Source organism: Microcaecilia unicolor, chromosome 4 (genome assembly GCF_901765095.1).
Source record: "Microcaecilia unicolor chromosome 4, aMicUni1.1, whole genome shotgun sequence".
In the NCBI taxonomy this organism is placed as follows: Eukaryota; Metazoa; Chordata; class Amphibia; order Gymnophiona; family Siphonopidae; genus Microcaecilia; species Microcaecilia unicolor.
Genome location: NC_044034.1, coordinates 37,366,415 through 37,388,663, shown reverse-complemented (window position 1 = coordinate 37,388,663; position 22,249 = coordinate 37,366,415). Strand labels below are relative to the sequence as shown.

General features: G+C 42.7%; 1 protein-coding gene across 1 annotated transcript in view; it reads left to right on the top strand.

The window, feature by feature from the left end:
- ME3 (malic enzyme 3) overlaps positions 1-22,249 on the top strand; it is a 202,653-nt gene that overhangs the window by 1,117 nt on the left and 179,287 nt on the right. The gene's annotated exons all lie outside the window — the stretch shown is intronic.

Here is a 22,249-nt window from a genome sequence, read left to right as displayed (position 1 = left end):
TTGCCTTGGATCTCTCACATTGCGTTGTGCTATTCTGTACTGACAGTTCCTCAGCTACACAAATGTATGTTTGAATCAACCAGAGAAGGTACATGTGCCTCAAAAAACCCCCCCAAAAAAAGTTTTTCTACACTCTTAAGCATGAAAATAAGAAGCTTTAGAAATAATAGACCCTGCAAAGAATATTCCCTCGGATTCTATAAATGGTGCCCCGAATTGCATGCCCAAATTTGAGCATACATCCAAGGTGCGCACACAAATTAATCGAGCAACAAACCAATTAACATCAATAATTTTGTGCTAACCAATTATTGATGTTAATTGGCATTCGTTAAAATCTGCATGCGCATCTGTCCGCTCACTGTTCTATAAGGCATAGCGCCTGAATCTACTTGCACACACCTCAAAAGGGGATTTGGCCCTGGGTGTGTCAGGATCATTCTGAAAAGTTGCATGTGCAGTTATAGAATACGGACTCGGTATGCCTAACTTGGGATGGTTTCAGCAGGCGTGGGAATCTGCACCAAGTACGGTTCTATAAAAGGTGCGCACCTTTCATTGCCAGAGAATGTGGTAAAGGCGGTTAGCTTAGCAGAGTTTAAAAAAGGTTTGGACGGCTTCCTAAAGGAAAAGTCCATAGACCGTTATTAAATGGACTTGGGGAAAATCCACTATTTCTGGGATAAGCAGTATAAAATGTTTTGTACATTTTTGGGATCTTGCCGGGTATTTGTGACCTGGATTGGCCACTGTTGGAAACAGGATGCTGGGCTCAATGGACCGTTGGTCTTTCCCAGTATGGCAATACTTATGTACGTGCTTAGGGCCAAATTTTGAGCATCATTTACTGAATTTGGCTCCTTATGTGTAATCTGTCCTGTTTTATTGCACTCTTGGAAATGGTCAGTAACACACTAAGGACCCTGTTTATTAAGGCGCGTTAGCATTTTTAACGTGCCTACAATTAGCGCGCGCTAACCGTGTAGTTGTCTATAGGGATATTGTAGGTGCGTACATGATTAACGCGCATTAAAAATGTTAACGCGCCTATAACGCGGCTTAGTAGACAGGGTCCCTGATTTTGGATGGTAACTACAAAATCTTACTGCTCTTAACAAAATCTATCCTTGAATATTACTGAAAGCACTTCTAGTTATGGTGTTCATTTTCAAAGCGCTTAGATTTACAAAGTTACTACGGGGCTGTTTTTCAAAAGAGAAAAAAAAATGTCCAGAAAGTGTCGTAAAGTAGCATTTGGATAAACGTCTTCTTAAAAAGCATCCAAATCAATATTTTTTAAACCTATTTTGCAGACGTTTATCTATGCAATTTGTCGGCAGTGTGTCCAAATCACAAGGGGATGTGTTGGGGATGTTTTGGGGGCAGGATTAGGGTGGGCTGAGAGCTTTCCTAACACTTAAGACATTTTATAGCCATAATGGAACAAAATGAAAACGTTTTGATCTAGACTTGTTTTTAGAACGAATAAGGCACAAAAAGCTGCCCTAAATGACCAGATGATCAGTGGAAGGAACCCTTACTCCCTCAGTGGTCACTGACCCCCTCTCACCCCCCCCCCCCCCCCAAAGATGTGAATAAAAATTGTACTTACCAGCTTCTTTGACAGTTTCAGATGTTATAGCCAGTTCTGTTATAGCATCAAGCAGGTCCCTGGAGTAATGTAGTGGTTGGTTCAGTACACTGTAGACAGGAGGACTCACACTTGTGTGTTGGAAACTGTGAGCCCTCCAACAGTGAAATCAGGGCATAGCATATTCTAATGTGGGACTTCCCCACATGCTAAGCCAAGATTTAATGTGGCATTTTATGGGGCTTTTTATTTATTTAATTTTTTTTATTTGCACTGTCAGTGCGTGAGATCTGCAAAAAAAAATTAATGCGTTATCTCCCCCCGAGTTATCCGGTTAGCCCACGCTAATCACAATGATCTAGTTGGATAAAGCAGGAATGCCTACTCTCCACCCGTGACACGTCGCCTTGGAAAAAAAAATATTTAACCCGCGTTTAGCACATGAAAACTGGCAAAATACCAGTGAAAGGGAAAAAACAGACAGAATGAATATGTATTAACTAGTAATATGTTTAATTATATTTTTGATATGGATGGTTGTCTATTGTCTACATACTTTTTAATATGGATGCTAGTGTTTTGCAGTGCTTTTCTATCAAATTAATGGATTTCTTATTTATTTTTAATATAAATCTTAGTTATTATGATGTAAACCGTTCTGTTTTGCGAACGAAATAAGAAACAGTATAGTAAATAAATAAATGATAAACGATAAAACAAATTAAAGGTAATGAGCCAAGGCGCAAGCAAAGGATATTTTGAGCAAGGTTAACAGCTGAATAATTGGACCCAGTGCTAGGGTGGTTGCTGCTGAGGCATACATACCGGCACTTAACTTAAGCAGCTGACTATACGTACAACAATAGCCTTGCTGGTGATTGGTCATTTAGGGCTCCTTTTACTAAGGTGTGTTAATGATTAGCATGCGCTAAATGATAAGAAGCTGATTTTATTTTTGTGGGCTTCTTAGCATTTAGCGTGCGCTAAATCTGTTAGTGCACCTTACTAAAAGGATTCTGTGATACCGCAAGCAAGGGTTGAGGATGGGCCTGCATAATAACGCAGCGGACAAAGGTATAAAACTGAAAATAAGTGCTTTATTCACAGAAAACCTGAGGCCTAGGACTGGGGGCATTCGATGAAGCTACAAAGTAGTAAATATAAAAATGAATCGGAGAAAATTTCTTCACTCAACATATAATTAAACTCTGGAATTCGTTGCCAGAGAATGTGGTAAAGGCAGTTAGCTTAGTGGGGTTTAAAAAAGGTTTGGACGGCTTCCTAAAGGAAAAGTCCATAGACCTTTATTAAAATGGACTTGGGGAAACTCTGCTGCTTATTTCTGGGATAAACAGCATAAAATGTTTTGTGCATTTTGAGATCTTGCCAGGTATTTGTGACCTGGATTGGCCACTGTTGGAAACAGGATGCTGGGCTTGATGGATCTTTGTTCTTTCCCAGTATGGCAATACTTATGTACTTATGGCCTGTTACGTCACAGGGTGAAACGTTCCTTTGGTTTAACAAATAAGTCTTAACCAAAGACTGTGGCTGACAGAGCCCAACCCCAGTCTGAGGCTGTTGGCTGCCACGCACCAATCACAGCCTGTAAGCTCTTCTCTTTCTCTCTGAGTTCCAGGTCTGGCTCTAGCCAGACTTCAGGGCAAGGCTTGCAAATCTCAAATCAAAAGTGGCTTACCTCGGCCAAGTCACTGTTGCTAGACATAAGTTGTACAGGCATAAGGTGGGGCTTCAATTCTTCCCTGGGACCCCTTAAACCCAGCTGGCCCTATACTTCCTCTTTCCTATACCTTTGGTTCCATCTTTCATGTCTCACTTCCTCCCTGGGTGGGACTAATGGGTTTAAGATGGCTCAGGCTATCTGATACTCAGATGATCAAAAGTCCCACGCTGTTCAAAACAGCGCTTCAAAAATAGAGTTGGAACAGTGCAGGGCTTTACCGCCCCTATGATCAGAGATGATAGCATGCAAATTTAAGCACGTTAGTATCTCTTACATAGGGTAAAGTAAGGGAGGATTGTGACTGAGCATGCGCTCAAGCACAATCCTCCTGCACTTGTTTGACTGTCAAACACAGGGGCTGGAGGTCCGTGGGACCTCCAGACCCCCCTCCAACTGCAGGGCCTGGTGGCCTAGTGCCCCCCGAACTCCCACACCAAGCCAGCAACACTGGGGCTGGAGGTCCAACAGATCTCCAACCCTCCCTCACGCCCCCAAAAAAGCCCTGGTGGTCCAGTGGGCAATCCCCCCTCCCACCTGGTGATCTAGTGGCCCCCTTCCTCCCCTGGTACCTTAGCAGTGGAGAAGGGAGTAGCATACTCCCTCCTCTTCCAGCCCCCATCTGGGATGCGCTGGGTGGGGCTTCACTACCACTTTGCTGGCTTGTGGTGGGTGGTCGGGGCTCCTACGGGGGGAGGGGCTCTGGCTTAGGTTCGGGTTCTATTGGGGGGATGGGGGGACCTGCTAGCATGCAAATGCATGCTGGACAGAGCACCCATTCCTCACAAATGTTCCGTAAACCCTAACACAAGCTCCGAGCTGGCATAGGGTTTGCTGCAGGCAGCGCGCTGCCCGCTAAGCATTGTGGAGGAATAATGAAATACCTGTTTAGCATGCATTTGCATGCTGCTTGCAGTCAGAGCCCGCAAGCGCGTTGTTTCACAAGCTCGGGGGGCTCTGATTATGGGGCGGTAGCAAACATGGGCGCTAGTATGGCGCTAATAGCCTCTAGTGCCCATGTTTGCTTCTGATCATCGGTCCCTGAGGGACTATCCTTAAGTGTGAGGGGCGGTATTCTGTATAGCCCCTCACAGACCCCTTAGATTGGGGGCAGGTAAACCCTAATGCATACCTTTTTTGTTTATTAGTTAAATGTTGCTGTAAAGTGGATAAGTGCTGGCTTTGGATTTGATCCTTAATTCTGGCTTCTTAATACATTTTAAAATCTGTCTATTTAGCAAATTTAAATGGCCTGATTTTATCTATATAATAACTGAAAATACATAGATAAGCTGGAACGCTAATAACGTTTGATACCGGACTCTTAAATCAGTGTGGAGCTTCTTCATATTACAGCATTTGAATTCGAGAGAACAGCTGTATCTATCAGGTGCGTCCTAGCTGTGTCATCTGACCTTGTACAAATAGTGAGCACATTTGTTTCAGCATATGAAACATTACAGAAGAGCTTCATGTCACATGCAAGTTTTGGGTTTACCTTGAATTGCTGTAGTGATGATCCATGTTAACTCAAGGATTCAATGATTTTACGCAGTCTCTGACTCTTTTTTTTTTTTGTTTCTTTTTGCAGAGGTCTTTTATTAAAGAGCATGCCAAAGATTGTACAATAAAATAGAAAAGCATGCCACAATAAATATAGCACAATGACCTGCTTCGTACATGAGCTATTGTTTCTACAGTAGACATCAAGAAAACTTCTATCTTGAGTAATAATCACAGAAATGAGTTAAAATCCTTGAAATGTATTAACGTTTTGTAAACTAAATCCCCAGCATTTAACAGTAAAGCATGTCTACCAAAGGAAGAGAATAGAGAAGCTTTTAGCTAACATTAACGTTATGTCTTATTCATAACTAAGACTTCAGGGACAGTTGAATAACGTAAAAAAAAATTTTGATAGATAATTTGTGGTTGGTTTATTTACCAGACATAAGATACAATCGAGTGAATGCGCTTTGCAGATTACAGACAAACATAATAGAGAATGCAGACCAACAGAATGAAAATCTGTATCTAAAATATACAAATCGGATAAAAACCAAGTAAATGAGAGCAAAAACCACTTTTCTGGAAATCAGACAGTAAGCTGATCATCACAGATAGCTACAGTGTGTGTACGAGGCTCATTTGATACAAGGAAGGGGCCAATTTTGCTGTAGCCCCCTATATTATGGAATGCTCTACGTTATGCCTTGCAGGCGGAAAAAATCAGTCTCATTTTAAGCATTTTCTGAAAGCACATTGTTTGCCATTACGTTTGAAGTTCCCCTTTAGAGGCCTGAATAGAATATGTGTGTGTTTATTTTATTACGAATGGTTGGACTTATTGATTGAGCTTTCCTATCGCACGTTGTAGTTCATTTTTTATCTTTCCGTTTGTTTTTTATAATTACTGATTGCACACCGCCATGATCTTATTTCTCAGCCAGGCCGTATAACAAATTGAATAAACTCTAACTGTATAATACAAAGTATGCTATTTTTTACACACATAGGAGGAAACTCTATAAATAGCACTCGGCATTGGGCACTGGAAAAAAATCAGCGTAGTGCTGATACCCACACCTAACTGGTGTAGATGCTGCGGCCCAAGTTAGGTGTACTGAGGCTGTATTGTAGTGTGCAACTTTTTGGAATGCCCCTGACACGCTCAAGGCCACACCCCCTTTTGAGTTAAGTACTTAAGCATCGCCATGCTGGGACAGACCAAGGGTCCATTGAGCCCAGCACCCTGTCTCTGACAGTGGCCAAAAGAACAAACAATTTGTCCCACTCATCCCAGAAATAGTGGATTTTTCCCACGTCCATTCTATGGCCTTTTCCTTCAGGAAGCCATCCGACCCTTTTAAAAATTCTGCTAAGTCAACCGGCAACGAATTCCAGAGTCTAACTACGCATTGAGTGAAGAAAGATTTCCTCCGATTCGTTCTAAATTTACTACACTGCAGCTTCATCGCATGCCCCCTTGTCCTAGTATTTTTGGAAAACGTAAACAGACGCTCCACATCGACCCTTTCCATTCCACTCATTATCTTATAGACCTCTATCATATCTCCCCTCAGCTGCCTTTTCTCCAAGCTGAAGAGCCCCAGCCTCTTCAGCCTTTCCTCATAGGGAAGTCGTCCCATCTCCTGTATCATTTTTATTGCCCTTCTCTGCAACTTTTCTAATTCCAATATATCTTTTTTTGAGGTGCGGCAACCAGAATTACACACAATACTTGAGGCGCTAATAAGAGTTAGGCGCCATGCCTTGTAGAGTAACACTCAGCCAGATGCACGTGCACATTTTAATGAGTGCCAATTAACTTCAGTAATTGCTTGTTAGCACCAAATTATCTAGGGGATAGCGTACACGTTATACGCATTTTTACAAATCGCGCCTATCCCCTGCATGCTATATTCACATTTGCTTTTTTTTTTTTTTTTTAATCATTTTACTTAATTACATTCACATTTCACATTTGCTTTTAAGGGCTTTTCATTTTCATTTTAGATATTTTTGCAGATTTCAATTGCTAACAATGCCTCAAAAACCTAAAAAGAAAAGCCCTTAACAACAAATGTTACTTTTGCAATTGGTGTGCTTTAGAAATATGAACTGGTATAGCATGTGTTTTCCCCGGGATTCTACATATCACGCCTTGATTTCCACGTGGACATCAAAGCATATTGTATATCAGTGCGTTTAACTTAATTAGTTAACTATCTAATCAGCGCTGTCAGTTGGATGTTAAGCAGTTATCAGCAATTGGCATTAAGATTTACGTACACAACTCACTAAGTATATTCTGTAGCGTGATGCGCTTAAATTTTATATTGCATAGTTGCAAAGGCATATGGGCGTTTCTAAAATCTACACGCATTGTTATAGGATACACCAGCTCTGCACCTAATTTAGGCTTCAGGATTTATGCCAAGTAAAACATTGTGTAAATGGCACAACTAAATTTGGTCACGTGGAGAGGCGCTCAGTGTATTCTACAGTGGTGGAAATAAGTATTTGATCCCTTGCTGATTTTGTAAGTTTGCCCACTGACAAAGACATGAGCAGCCCATAATTGAAGGGTAGGTTATTGGTAACAGTGAGAGATAGCACATCACAAATTAAATCCGGAAAATCACATTGTGGAAAGTATATGAATTTATTTGCATTCTGCAGAGGGAAATAAGTATTTGATCCCCCACCAACCAGTAAGAGATCTGGCCCCTACAGACCAGGTAGATGCTCCAAATCAACTCGTTACCTGCATGACAGACAGCTGTCGGCAATGGTCACCTGTATGAAAGACACCTGTCCACAGACTCAGTGAATCAGTCAGACTCTAACCTCTACAAAATGGCCAAGAGCAAGGAGCTGTCTAAGGATGTCAGGGACAAGATCATACACCTGCACAAGGCTGGAATGGGCTACAAAACCATCAGTAAGACGCTGGGCGAGAAGGAGACAACTGTTGGTGCCATAGTAAGAAAATGGAAGAAGTACAAAATGACTGTCAATCGACAAAGATCTGGGGCTCCACGCAAAATCTCACCTCGTGGGGTATCCTTGATCATGAGGAAGGTTAGAAATCAGCCTACAACTACAAGGGGGGAACTTGTCAATGATCTCAAGGCAGCTGGGACCACTGTCACCACGAAAACCATTGGTAACACATTACGACATAACGGATTGCAATCCTGCAGTGCCCGCAAGGTCCCCCTGCTCCGGAAGGCACATGTGACGGCCCGTCTGAAGTTTGCCAGTGAACACCTGGATGATGCCGAGAGTGATTGGGAGAAGGTGCTGTGGTCAGATGAGACAAAAATTGAGCTCTTTGGCATGAACTCAACTCGCCGTGTTTGGAGGAAGAGAAATGCTGCCTATGACCCAAAGAACACCGTCCCCACTGTCAAGCATGGAGGTGGAAATGTTATGTTTTGGGGGTGTTTCTCTGCTAAGGGCACAGGACTACTTCACCGCATCAATGGGAGAATGGATGGGGCCATGTACCGTACAATTCTGAGTGACAACCTCCTTCCCTCCGCCAGGGCCTTAAAAATGGGTCGTGGCTGGGTCTTCCAGCATGACAATGACCCAAAACATACAGCCAAGGCAACAAAGGAGTGGCTCAGGAAGAAGCACATTAGGGTCATGGAGTGGCCTAGCCAGTCACCAGACCTTAATCCCATTGAAAACTTATGGAGGGAGCTGAAGCTGCGAGTTGCCAAGCGACAGCCCAGAACTCTTAATGATTTAGAGATGATCTGCAAAGAGGAGTGGACCAAAATTCCTCCTGACATGTGTGCAAACCTCATCATCAACTACAGAAGACGTCTGACCGCTGTGCTTGCCAACAAGGGTTTTGCCACCAAGTATTAGGTCTTGTTTGCCAGAGGGATTAAATACTTATTTCCCTCTGCAGAATGCAAATAAATTCATATACTTTCCACAATGTGATTTTCCGGATTTAATTTGTGATGTGCTATCTCTCACTGTTACCAATAACCTACCCTTCAATTATGGGCTGCTCATGTCTTTGTCAGTGGGCAAACTTACAAAATCAGCAAGGGATCAAATACTTATTTCCACCACTGTATATACCTTGTGGAAATTTAAGCCTATTCTATAAAATATAGGTGTATTTTAGAGAATAGGTCTAGGCGTACTTTTTTTCTGCGTGGAATTTTCATGTGCCATGTGTAGAATCTAGCCCTGTATGCGTGGGCATGTTATATAAGTTTATTTTTACATAGACATGCAATTTGTGTGCACTACATTTGTGAAAATTGAATGGGAGTAGGGTAGGCTGGCTCTTTTGCTGACAACGAGATAGACGTATGTGCAATTTGTAGGTCTTTATTGAAAAGCACTAAACAACTCGACACAGCTGCTGTGGTTTGGCGCCAAAGCGCCTTCCTCAGGAGTCTTATGGTATAATGAAATGATGTTTCCAAGGTCAAATACAAAGAGAAAGCAAATGTCGTTGTTTTCTGGTTCTAATACAAAAACACGAGCTAATGTCATAATCCAAAGTCACAAGATATACTTCTAGGGGCCACCAACGTGGTCCGAGTGAAGGAAGTGTTGAAAACCAGAAAATGACATTTTCTTTCTCTTTGTATTTGACCTTGAAACATCATTTCATTATACCATAAGACTCCTGAGGCAGATGCTTTGGCGCCGAAACATAGCAGCTGTGTCGAGACGTTTGGTGCTTTCCAATAAAGACCTAAAAATTGCGTATAAAGTCTCCCTCGTTGTTTGGATAGAGCCTACTCCCCTTTTGCTTGATTGACTCTCGTAGGGATTGAGTGCACCTCCACTTCGTGTGGGTGCTCCTTTCTTCAACATTGAGTGGAATCCAGTAGTCAACCTACTTCTGCTGCTTCAGAGAACTATTTACGTTGTAAGCTCTTTGGGCTAGGGGAGACTTGCCTAGAAGGATTTGGACATATCCGAGGTGGTATCCTTGAGTACAAACAGCACAAAAAGTCTTATTGCTTCAGTTTGGAAGATATTTACTAGGCCTTTGCCAGTAGAAGATGACTATAGGCCATGAGGCCGACAGTATAAATGGTTCAAGGCAAGGGAGGTGGGAATAGAAAGACTGAAAAAAATGTTTCCTGGCTCTCAACTAATATTGTCCTTTAACTTTACTGTGGCTGTTGTGATACTTTGCTAAATGATGACTTGCTGGTGGAGCTTCTGGCTACTGTAGTCCAAATCTAACTTTGTTTCTCATATGTACATCTTCCTTGTGTGCTTTTTACATACACAGCTGAATATCAGCAAATGGGTGACATCCTTACCAAACCTGTGGATCACCTGCCAAATGGGTTAAAGAGATGTTAAAGTAATGGAGCTAACACTGATTCTGAAGGTATTCTGTTCTGTGGAATGGCAAACATTCTGCCCTATGTCTGGATTGCAAGCTGGTTTCTGGTCATTAAGTAAATTTATTTATTTTTATTTATTGCATTTGTATCCCACATTATCCCACCTCTTTGCAGGCTCAATGTGGCTTACAATACATCATGGGTACTGGAAATAGAAGTGAATATACATTAGGTTTACAGAAGGTTTGTGTTACATGGTGGTGAATTATATAATGGTGTTAAAGCAAAAGACATTATAAGACAGTACTAGAAGTTCAAAAGAGCAAACCACTGTTCTTGTTTATTTTTCAGGTGGTGTAAAACTACATCATGATCTTTTACTAATTGCAGCAGATGACTAATACATGTAGAGAATTCTTTATTTCTCTACAACCTCTTGTATACCATTTCAGACTCAAGAAAAATGTCAGGAAGTATTTTTTCACGGAGAGAGTAGTGGATGCTTGGAATGCCCTCCCGCGGGAGGTGGTGGAAACGAAAACAGTAACGGAATTCAAACACGCGTGGGATAAACATAAAGGAATCCTGTTCAGAAGGAATGGATCCTAAGGAGCTTAGCCAAGATTGGGTGGCAGAGCCAGCCGGTGGTGGGAGGCGAGGATAGTGCTGGGCAGACTTATACGGTCTGTGCCAGAGCCAGTGGTGGGAGGCGGGGCTGGTGGTTGGGAGGCGGGGATAGTGCTGGGCAGACTTATACGGACTATGCCAGAGCCAGTGGTGGGAGGCGGGGCTGGTGGTTGGGAGGCGGGGATAGTGCTGGACAGACTTATACGGTCTGTGCCCTGAAGAGGACAGGTACAAATCAAAGTAGGGTATACACAAAAAGTAGCACATATGAGTTTGTCTTGTTGGGCAGACTGGATGGACCATGCAGGTCTTTTTCTGCTGTCATTTACTATGTTACTATGTATTTACCAGTGCCAGTAAAGTTGTTCTGGTCCAGTGACCAACACAGAAACATGATTGACAGGAGAGTAGGGTCATGCAAGAATTCTATGGATTTTATTATTTTTTTTGGCAGTGCCCCAGTTGTTCTCCATCCTTGTGATAGTGGGAGCTGCCCTCATATTTACACAGACTTCTGCCCGCACATAGTATTGCTTTTGAGACTTTATCTTAAGTGGGTGCGCGTTCAGTGACTGGTTAGCAGCTTTTGATTGGCCACTGTGATCTTGACCAATTACAGCAGGTAATAATGCATCGTCACTTCTCATCAGTTTTTTTTTAACTCTTGAAGTTTCTGTTTTACTTCTTGAAAGTAAAGATGCTGAATAAGTAATATGGGCTTATTTTTTTTTTTTTCTCTTCGAACAACCTCAGCAAATCTTGGCTAGCAAAACTGCCCATGAAGCAGAACTTTTCAGTCTTTGGCTAGCAAAACTGCCCATGAAGCAGAACTTTTCAGTCTTTGTCTAACAAGTTTAAAGGTTACTGTTGGTTTTATAGACGGTGTGAAGATAAAATGTTATGCCATTCCATGATAGAAACTATTTAAAACTTGGCAATTAATGTCAGCTCCTGCAATGCAGTGCTTGCTATTATTCCTTGATAACTTGCGTGTTCTGCTGATTCCCGTAAAAGAACTCAAATCTAGCTGTTTTCCTACAGTTGCTTCCTGCTCAAGAGAAGATCTTCATGTACAGTTCTTTTGCAAAAGTATAGTTCAGTAAAATCCTTAAGTAAATGAAAGCCAACACAACCTTGTGACTCTGGGCAAGTCCCATAACCCTCCATTGCCCCAGGTACAAGTAAGTACCTGTTTATACTATGTAAACAGCTTTGAATGTAGTTGCAAAAACCACAGAAATGGTATATCAAGTCCCATTCCCCCTTTACATGGTACAAAATTAAACATCAAAAACCCACACAGTGAAGGATGACTAGTCCAGGGGGAAAAAGATCTCATACATCTGTGGCAATCTTTAAGACTTTCTTATGCACACAGTGCAAAAAGTAATTGTTCAAAACCCCCAAAAAACATATTTTCAGGGGGTTTTTTTCTCTTTTTTTTTTTTTTTTTTTTGCACTATAAAAATACAGTGCAATCCGCTTATGTGCAAGGGTCTGGGACCAAAGAAATGCATGCAGTTAACCAGAGCGTGCACTTAACCGTTGTGACCCAAAGAAGCTTGACATCTGATAAACGTATATACAGTACTGTATTATTATACGCACAATATACAGTCTAGGTTAACTGACATTAGGTTGGCTTGAAGTAATCAGTTATAGTCCTTTGTACACTCTTGGGTCTGTGAGTTCCATAGACTACATCTGCCAGACGGTAAAAACTGTCATAGCACTGACATCCAGTGGCCTCCAGATAGGCCCGCACGGTGTTGAGACTCTCTAGCGCTCTTGCAAAAATGACAGGAGGAGGTTGTTGAATTTCATCAGCATGTGCCTCGCTGCTCATTTCTTCATCTGTTCCATCATCAGCCGTTGTTGCCTGCGTGTAGGCGCATATCTCAACATCAGTGCTGTCTTCAGCTGTTTGTAGATCGTAATCAACAGCTACGTAGCGATGGAACTCCTCTTCAGTAACATCGGCTGGTTTGTCAATAACCTCTTCATCTGACACGTTTGCAACAGCTGCATCCCCCTCCACATCCATAACAAAGCTTGCCCGCTTGTAGCAGTTCACAATGGTTGCCTGTGTAACATGATTCCAGGCTTCTTTCTGCATATGTAGGGAATCCAACAGTGATAGATTACGAGCCAGTTCAACAGCACGTTTATCCTTGCCAGTCTGGTCTTCCATAACGCTCATCAGATGACGTAGCACAAGAGCCCGATAATGTTGTTTGAAATTGGCTATTGTGCCCTGATCCATAGGTTGGATCAGAGAGGTAGTGTTTGGTGGCAGGAAGACCACCTTGACATTAGACAGCCTGACATCATCACTGTGTGCAGCACAATTATCACAAAGCAGCAAAATCTGACGCTTTTGTGCCCGCATTATAGTGTCTAACTTCTTTAGCCACTGCTTCCAAATTTCCCCAGTCATCCGTGACTTTGCATTAGCCTCATATGACACAGGAAGTCGCTTAACTTTCTTGAAGCAACGGGGCTGTTTGCTCTTTCCAATGACGAGGGGTTCCAGCTTCTCACTCCCATCCATATTGCAGCAAAGGAGGATTGTCAGTCTGTCCTTCAATGTTTTACCTTCAGTATTATCGGCGTGTTTGAATGCAAGTGTTCCATCAGGAATCGCTTGCCAGTAGAGACCGTTTTCGTCAGCATTGAAAATGTCACGAAGTGCAAACTCGTTCAAGATGGTAGGAAGAACTGAAACAACCCAATTTTCAGCACCAAAGTCATCAGCCTTTTGTTTCTCACCATGCTGTTTCTTGAACTTTATGCTGTTCCTCTCCTTCCATCTTTCCAACCATCCAACAATGGCTTTGAATTCAGTTAGTCCAAGACTTCCAGCTAGCTGGTTAGCTTTCTCCATAAGCAGTGGACCACTGACAGGAAATTGTCTGCTCCTGACTCGAGTAAACCACCGAAGAAGAGCATCTTCTACCTCCTCAGCTTTTCCCGCCCGTTTTCGTTTCCATTGTGGATTTGTATTGTTTTGCCAGTCTTCCAGAAGCTGGTCTTTCTGCTTCAAGACACGTCTTCCAAAAGCTGGTCTTCCTGCTTCAAGACACGTGAAATTTGACTGGGATTGACACCATATTCTTTAGCAATAGATGCTTGACTTTGTTTGTTTTCTAATTTTTTAAGAACTTCTACTCATTCAGCCAATGTTAAAGTCTTACAGTTCCGCCGCGACGACAACCCCGGTGTACGCCCTAACAGCATTCATTCGCTTATTCTGCCTGTGGCAGTTAAAGAGGCAGTAAATTTGAAATCTCGTTGGTTGACACGCGCCATTCGGCTTCCATATTCCATGCGCGCGCTTATGCGGAGTCCTTCCTGCAGAGGAGCGGTCTTGAACCATGCATATAAGCGAATCTTGCACTTATCAGTGGTGCGCTAAACCGAAGTTTGTCCCCATAGAAATTGATGGTGCCAAAAATGGGACCGAAGTACGGCATGCAGTTAAAATAGAGCATGCTCTTATCTAACGTGCACTTAAATAGAGTGCACTGTATATATATATACACACACACACAAGGGATATGTTATTAAGGCATGAAATATGCACTTCCCCACACTGGTTCAATATGCAGTGCTGTTCAACAACGCGCTTGAATTAGAAAATGAACAACTTATCTTAGAAGCGCTGCCCAGTTTATGTGAAGAGTGGTTATATACCCCCAGCTTCTAGATTTGACATGTGTGCGGTCCCAATGCTCGATTTTAAGGATAAATTACATATTACTAACAATAACTCCGCAAGTTCATTTTTCAGTTCTATCAGTACTCTGGGATGAATACCATCCAGTCCAGGAGATTTGCTACTCTTCAGTTTGTAGAACTGCCCCATTACATCCTCCAGGTTTACAGAGAATTCATTAAGTTTCTCCGACTCGTCAGCAGGTATTTCCCTGCTCCCAGCTGCTTATAATCTAGTTTTGTACCTGAGACAATAGAGGGTTAGGTGACTTGCCCAATGTCACAAGGAATGTGAATGGGATCTGAACTCTGGAACTCTGGCTTCCCTGGTTCTCTCAGCCTGTTGCTTTATCCACTATTTATACGCATTGCAGGTGAGTAAGTAGATTCCTCAGTGCTGGAGAGTGCTCCTGGGAACCCCTAGTTGAATTATTTTATGAAAATAGTATCTCGCTGAGAACCGGCCAGAGCACTTCAATAAGAATTTACCAGAGGAAGACGGTATGCCATATCCCATCCCCTTTTCCCTTTGCTCAGTGGGCTCACATTTCTCTGAACGTATCAATTTTGCACCAGACTTACTTTCTGCCTGGTAGAAAGAATCATGAAATACTTGCACAACAACCTAGCGTTATGAGATCATAGGCAATTGCCTTTGTTTAAAGGTCCTCTTGCGGCACTGTAAGTCTTCGAAAAGTCTTGAGAGTGAAGATACGTATTTTTATGTTAATAAAAGTGGAGCTGCTACTCCATTCAAAAAAAAAGTGATTTGATTGTAAATGGCTTGGGCAGTCAAGTACGCTGCAGTCCAACCATGAAATACCTGCACAGGAAAGTAGACGTTAATTTCCTGCAGTCTTATATAAGCTCACTGTGTGCTGCTTATTGACAAGAAATAATGCAAGATATTATGCATTTTATATGTAACCGGCTATTGTGGAAGGGAATGCACCAGATAATTGGAGGAAAAGGGTGAGGTCGTTAAATCTAGTTTTTCATGAGAAATTAGCCATTTTACAGATCGATCTATAGTGCTGGGTGATGTTTTGCATGTGACAATCTTACATTTAAGATCATCATCTTAAATCTGTCAGTGTGAATTTTTAGATTCAGATGATTTACTGAATTAGACTGTATGCGATAAGTGAAGGTGGGTTTGTTATAAATCCGTGGATTAATTTCAGTTGTATTTTGAGTAGAGATGTGTTTAAATATAGTTCTTAATAACCTGGAGAAAATAAGTCATGCTGTTGCTAATAAGATTTCTCTCAAGATTTATTGCATAACAAGGACATTCCTTAAGTCTGTGTGGAAGTTGTGCTATTTTGGTGTTTTATGTTTGAGGCATACTTTACCTTATTAGGGGATCCGAATGCAGTCCTTTTATTTTTTGGTAGTTAAATAGTAATTTTGTTCCCCAGGGACTCGTGCTAGGTTTCGGCTCCTGTCTGAGAAATAAACTAGTTGATGACATAGTGAAAATATTATAGGGGAATTCCATCACCACACTGATAGTACTCAGTGCTTTTTGTATATTGTCAAGACTGACTGAGGTATAGGTGGTCTGTTCCCTGCTGCATTCCTGTAAGGCAAGAGCCTGAGTCCCAGATATGAGGTCCGGCTGACAGCAAGGTCAGGATAAGGGTTCCAGCTGAAAGCAATGTTGAGTTTAGAAGTTCCAGGTAAAGGCAAAATTGGGAATCAACATGGGGCCATAGTCCTGGGGAACTGAGTTGTACCAGCAAGTTCTTTTGAATCTATGCAGTTTAAATATCAGTCTGTATCAGGTCTCCATCCTTATCCTTGTCTCTGTCCAGAGGCTGTTACAGCCAGTCTACTGCTGAAGGATTCTGTATTCATTTGATTCCTTGCTGGGAAACAGTGGTCTGCCCCTGGAGGTTGCCAGTTTTAATTCTATACTAGTAAAATAGGCCCGTTTCTGAGCAAATGAAACGGGCGCTAGCAAGGTTTTCGTCGCCAACACCCCCCCCCCCCAACTCCTTCATTGTTCTGCCATTGCTCCGCCCTCAACGTCATGACGTTTGACGCAAGGGCGGGGCCCGGAGTGATTTCGCAACCCCCCTGCCTCCCTCCCTGTGAACCCCTTCGTTGTTCTGCCATCAAGGTTTTTGTCAGCAACAACCCCCCTCCCTGCCTCCCTCCCTCCCTGCCTGCCAACCCCTTCGTTGTTCTGGCATTGCTCCGCCCTCAACGTCATGACGTTTGACGCAAGGGCGGGGCCTGGAGCGATTTCCCACTCCCGCCTCCCTGCCTCCCTCCCTGCCAACCCCTTTGTTGTTCTGCCATTGCTCCGCCCTCAAGGGCGGGGGCCCGGAGCGATTTTGGTGGCTTCACCACCACAAACCTTCGAACCTTTTTGAAGGAAGTCAGGGTTTGGCTTCACTGACGTCACTGTCTTCAGAACGTTGAGGGTGAGTTTTATATATATAGATATGCAACCTGTTAAACCTTTGGAAAGTGGATTGTGGGTTAGTTTTGATATGGGCTTGTCTTGTTTGATTTTGTTTGTATACTGTAATTAATGTTGTAAATTTTGTATATTAACTATACAATGATCAACCATAAGGAAGATTAAAGAACAGTCAAGATTATTGGGCACATAGATAATTGGGTGGCTGGTGGGTATGAGGATTGCTTGGTCACTTGCCTGTTTGGTGAGAAAGTATCAGACCTTACCATCACCTAAATAAGTTTTTAGACTGTTCTGGGGTAGAGCCAGTTGTCTTGGTACGTGTGGGTACCAGTGACTTAGGAAAATATGGGAGGGAGGATCTGAAAGCCAAGTTTAGGCTCTTAAATCCAGAATATCCAGGATACTTGTTTCAGAAATGCTCCCTGCTTCAAGTGGCAGGCAGACCTCTGGAGTCTCAATGTGTGGTTGAGACGACGGTACAGGAAAAAGGGATTTAGATTTGTTGGGAACTGGGCAATATTTTGGTGACTAAAGAGCTTGTTCTAAAAATATGGGCTCCACCTTTACTGGGGGAGAAACCAGGCTGCTTGTGCTAACATTTTAAAAAGGAAATAGCTTTCCCTCCCCCCTGTACTAGTTTAAAAGCTGCTTTAACAGTCAACTTGGGAGCAAAACAAGGAAGTTAAGAAGGCATCTCAATAGATGTTGCAACAAAGACAGAAGTAAGCCAGGTGCCCTTGTTTAAAGGAAGAGCAGAGAGAATATAGATTTCAAATTATCTCTCTTGACTATAAGCAGGTTATGGATACCAATAAAAAGCCCACACACACTTTGAAAATCTCAAAGGTTTGTGTAGAACTGCTAGAAGCCTAAAAAAATAAAATTGGAACGAGTATATAGCACTCAAGAGGTAGATGTAGACTCATTATTTTAGCCAGACTTTCTCCTTGGTTATGGTTAATTCCTTATAAGTGTTTTCATGGCAAGCTCCTCTTCGGTACTGGCATAGTTATCCTAGTCTTCCTGTTTTTTGTTTTTTTTTGTTACATTTGTACCCCGCGCTTTCCCACTCATGGCAGGCTCAATGCGGCTTACATATTGTATACAGGTACTTATTTGTACATGGGGCAATGGAGGGTTAAGTGACTTGCCCAGAGTCACACCAATGTGGCCGTGCAGGCTTCTGTTTCTGTGAGTCTGACGTCCTGCACATACGTGCAGGACGTCAGACTCACAGAAACAGAAGCCTGCACAGCCTTCTACATGGAATGTTGCTAGTGGAATAGCAACATTCCATGTAGAATCTCCAATAGTAGCAACATTCCATGTAGAATCTCCAATAGTAGCAACATTCCATGTAGAATCTCCAATAGTATCTATTTTATTTTTGTTACATTTGTACCCTGCGCTTTCCCACTCATGGCAGGCTCAATGCGGCTTACATGGGGGCAATGGAGGGTTAAGTGACTTGCCCAGAGTCACACCAATGTGGCCGCGCAGGCTTCTGCTTCTGTGAGTCTGACGTCCTGCACGTACGTGCAGGACATCAGACTCACAGAAACAGAAGCCTGCGCAGCCTTCTAAATGGAATGTTGCTAGTGGATTAGCAACATTCCATGTAGAATCTCCAATAGTAGCAACATTCCATGTAGAATCTCCAATAGTATCTATTTTATTTTTGTTACATTTGTACCCTGCACTTTCCCACTCATGGCAGGCTCAATGCGGCTTACATGGGGCAATGGAGGGTTAAGTGACTTGCCCAGAGTCACAAGGAGCTGCCTGTGCCTGAAGTGGGAATCGAACTCAGTTCCTCAGGACCAAAGTCCACCACCCTAACCACTAGGCCACTGCTCCACTTGCAGTCCTGCCCCCTCCTTTTATGTTTGTTTGTCTCTTATTACCATTTATCTGAGCAGTTGTAACCTGGGCTTCCTTTTGTTGCATCTTCCTTTTCCTTCCCTGGAACTATAGTTTATCTTGAAACTGCATTAGATGCTTTTATTATTTACAGTATAGCAAATAAAACTGAAATGTGTGAAATACCAATAGGCAATGGAATACTGTGATACCAGGGTACCCAATTTATCTCTACTGTTCTCCTTATCTGTGGCTTGTTATTGACTGCCGTGCTCTCCTACCAACAGACTCTCCAACCGTACTGCTGTTGCCGCCTGTACTGCAGCTGGGACCCACATTCCCTCCTGTCATGTTATCACTACTTTAGTGATACCGAGAAGTGTTCGTTCTTCACCAACCCTACCTTGAGCGAGCAAGGCAGGATGCTGTGTTTCATTTGGCCTTGGAGAACACCTTAAAAGATTATCTAAGTTCTGGTGGCGATGGTCTTCTGCGCCAGAAAATAGGAATAGAGACTGCATAGGGGGCCTTGATGGGAGGCACTGGAGCCAACGATGCTTCTAGAAGTATGAGAAAGTAGGACTCAAGGAATAGAAAAGAAAAAAAAAAGAGAGAGAGACAACAGGTAACAAACATATGAAAGTTCCCTGTGGAGTTTGCTTCAAGAAATTTGTCCACTAAAACCGTGGGGGGGTGGGGGGGTATTAGCCTTAATCGTCTCTGATTTAATGGTTATTGAGCTGTCTGTAGATACCTTTGGATACCCGGAAGTTTTTTTTTTAGCAGTCCAGTAGTTGCTCAGTCTATGTTCTTCTCGTTTCTGTTTTATTGCCCGTCCTTACTACCTGCTGTTGATTGGGATATTTGGCTGATATTGCTGTCAAAGTTCCCTCCTCCCAGATTTTAGGTGACGTAGGGCGTCTTTTAACTAAGGCGCGCTCACGTTTTTAGTGCGCGCTAAAATTGTGGGCGTGCTAAACGTTAGGGACACCCATAGAAATGCATTGGCATCTCTAACATTTAGCACGCCCACAATTTTAGCGCGCGACAAAAACCGTGAGCACGCCTTAGTAAAAGACCCTCTAAATATTCATGTGAATGAGTGGGTTCATGGATTTGATATACTACTTTTCTATGGTACAACCAAAGAGGTTTACATATATTATATGCAGGTACTTACTCTGTCCCTAGTATTTATTTATTTATTTATTTGTTGCATTTGTGTCCCACATTTTCCCCACCTATTTGCAGGCTCAATGTGGCTTACATTATGCCGTAATGGCGATCGCCATTTCCGGGACGAGAAATACAAAGTGGTTGCATTAAAGTTTGTAGCTGATAAAGTAATGTATAGAGTCAGACAATCAAATAGAAGTTCATTTCGGTGAATAGTTGGCAATATGTTAAAGTTCATTAGTAATGAATTATTCAGTTGTAAAGTAGGCTCACAATACATAAGTACATAAGTAGTGCCATACTGGGAAAGACCAAAGGTCCATCTAGCCCAGCATCCTGTCACCGACAGTGGCCAATCCAGGTCAAGGGCACCTGGCAAGCTCCCCAAACGTAAAAACATTCCAGACAAGTTATACCTAAAAACGCGGAATTTTTCCAAGTCCATTTAATAGCGGTCTATGGACTTGTCCTTTAGGAATCTATCTAACCCCTTTTTAAACTCCGTCAAGCTAACCGCCCGTACCACGTTCTCCGGCAATGAATTCCAGAGTCTAATTACACGTTGGGTGAAGAAAAATTTTCTCCGATTCGTTTTAAATTTACCACACTGTAGCTTCAACTCATGCCCTCTAGTCCTAGTATTTTTGGATAGCGTGAATAGTCGCTTCACATCCACCCGATCCATTCCACTCATTATTTTATACACTTCTATCATATCTCCCCTCAGCCGTCTCTTCTCCAAGCTGAAAAGCCCTAGCCTTCTCAGCCTCTCTTCATAGGAAAGTCGTCCCATCCCCACTATCATTTTCGTCGCCCTTCGCTGTACCTTTTCCAATTCTACTATATCTTTTTTGAGATACGGAGACCAGTACTGAACACAATACTCCAGGTGCGGTCGCACCATGGAGCGATACAACGGCATTATAACATCCGCACACCTGGACTCCATACCCTTCCTAATAACACCCAACATTCTATTCGCTTTCCTAGCCGCAGCAGCACACTGAGCAGAAGGTTTCAGCGTATCATCGACGACGACACCCAGATCCCTTTCTTGATCCGTAACTCCTAACGGGGAACCTTGCAAGACGTAGCTATAATTCGGGTTCCTCTTACCCACATGCATCACTTTGCACTTGTCAACATTGAACTTCATCTGCCACTTGCACGCCCATTCTCCCAGTCTCGCAAGGTCCTCCTGTAATCGTTCACATTCCTCCTGCGACTTGACGACCCTGAATAATTTTGTGTCATCGGCGAATTTAATTACCTCACTAGTTATTCCCATCTCTAGGTCATTTATAAATACATTAAAAAGCAACGGACCCAGCACAGACCCCTGCGGGACCCCACTAACTACCCTCCTCCACTGAGAATACTGGCCACGCAATCCTACTCTCTGCTTCCTATCTTTCAACCAGTTCTTATTCCATAATAATACCCTACCTCCGATTCCATGACTCTGCAATTTCTTCAGGAGTCTTTCGTGCGGCACTTTGTCAAACGCCTTCTGAAAATCCAGATATACAATATCAACCGGCTCCCCATTGTCCACATGTTTGCTTACCCCCTCAAAAAAATGCATTAGATTGGTGAGGCAAGACTTCCCTTCACTAAATCCGTGCTGACTTTGTCTCATCAGTCCATGTTTTTGTATATGCTCTGCAATTTTATTCTTAATAATAGCCTCCACCATCTTGCCCGGCACCGACGTCAGACTCACCGGTCTATAATTTCCCGGATCTCCTCTGGAACCCTTCTTAAAAATCGGAGTAACATTGGCTACCCTCCAGTCTTCCGGTATTACACTCGATTTTAGGGACAGATTGCATATTTCTAACAGTAGCTCCGCAAGTTCATTTTTTAGTTCTATTAATACTCTGGGATGAATACCATATATACAATATAAGTTTTTTTTTTGTTTTTTTTTGTACCTGGGGCAATGGAGGGTTTAGTGACTTGCTCAGGGTCACAAGGAGCTGCAGTGGGAATCGAACCTGGTTCCCCAGGTCTTCAATCCATTGCACTAGCTGTTAGACCACTCCTCACCTTCCATGATCTAATTACTTTCGTATTTTTCTTTCTGACCTTGACCTCCCTCAATTTGTTCCTTTCTTCAGTCACAATAGTGGACATACTTTGCATCTGATTATCTCCTCCCTACTCCACACATATCTCCCAGGATAATATTGTTGCTCGCTCTATTCCTTGGTCTGAATACTGTCCTTTATATGGTGTCCCGCACCTGCCCGGCTTGCAGTTTCTGT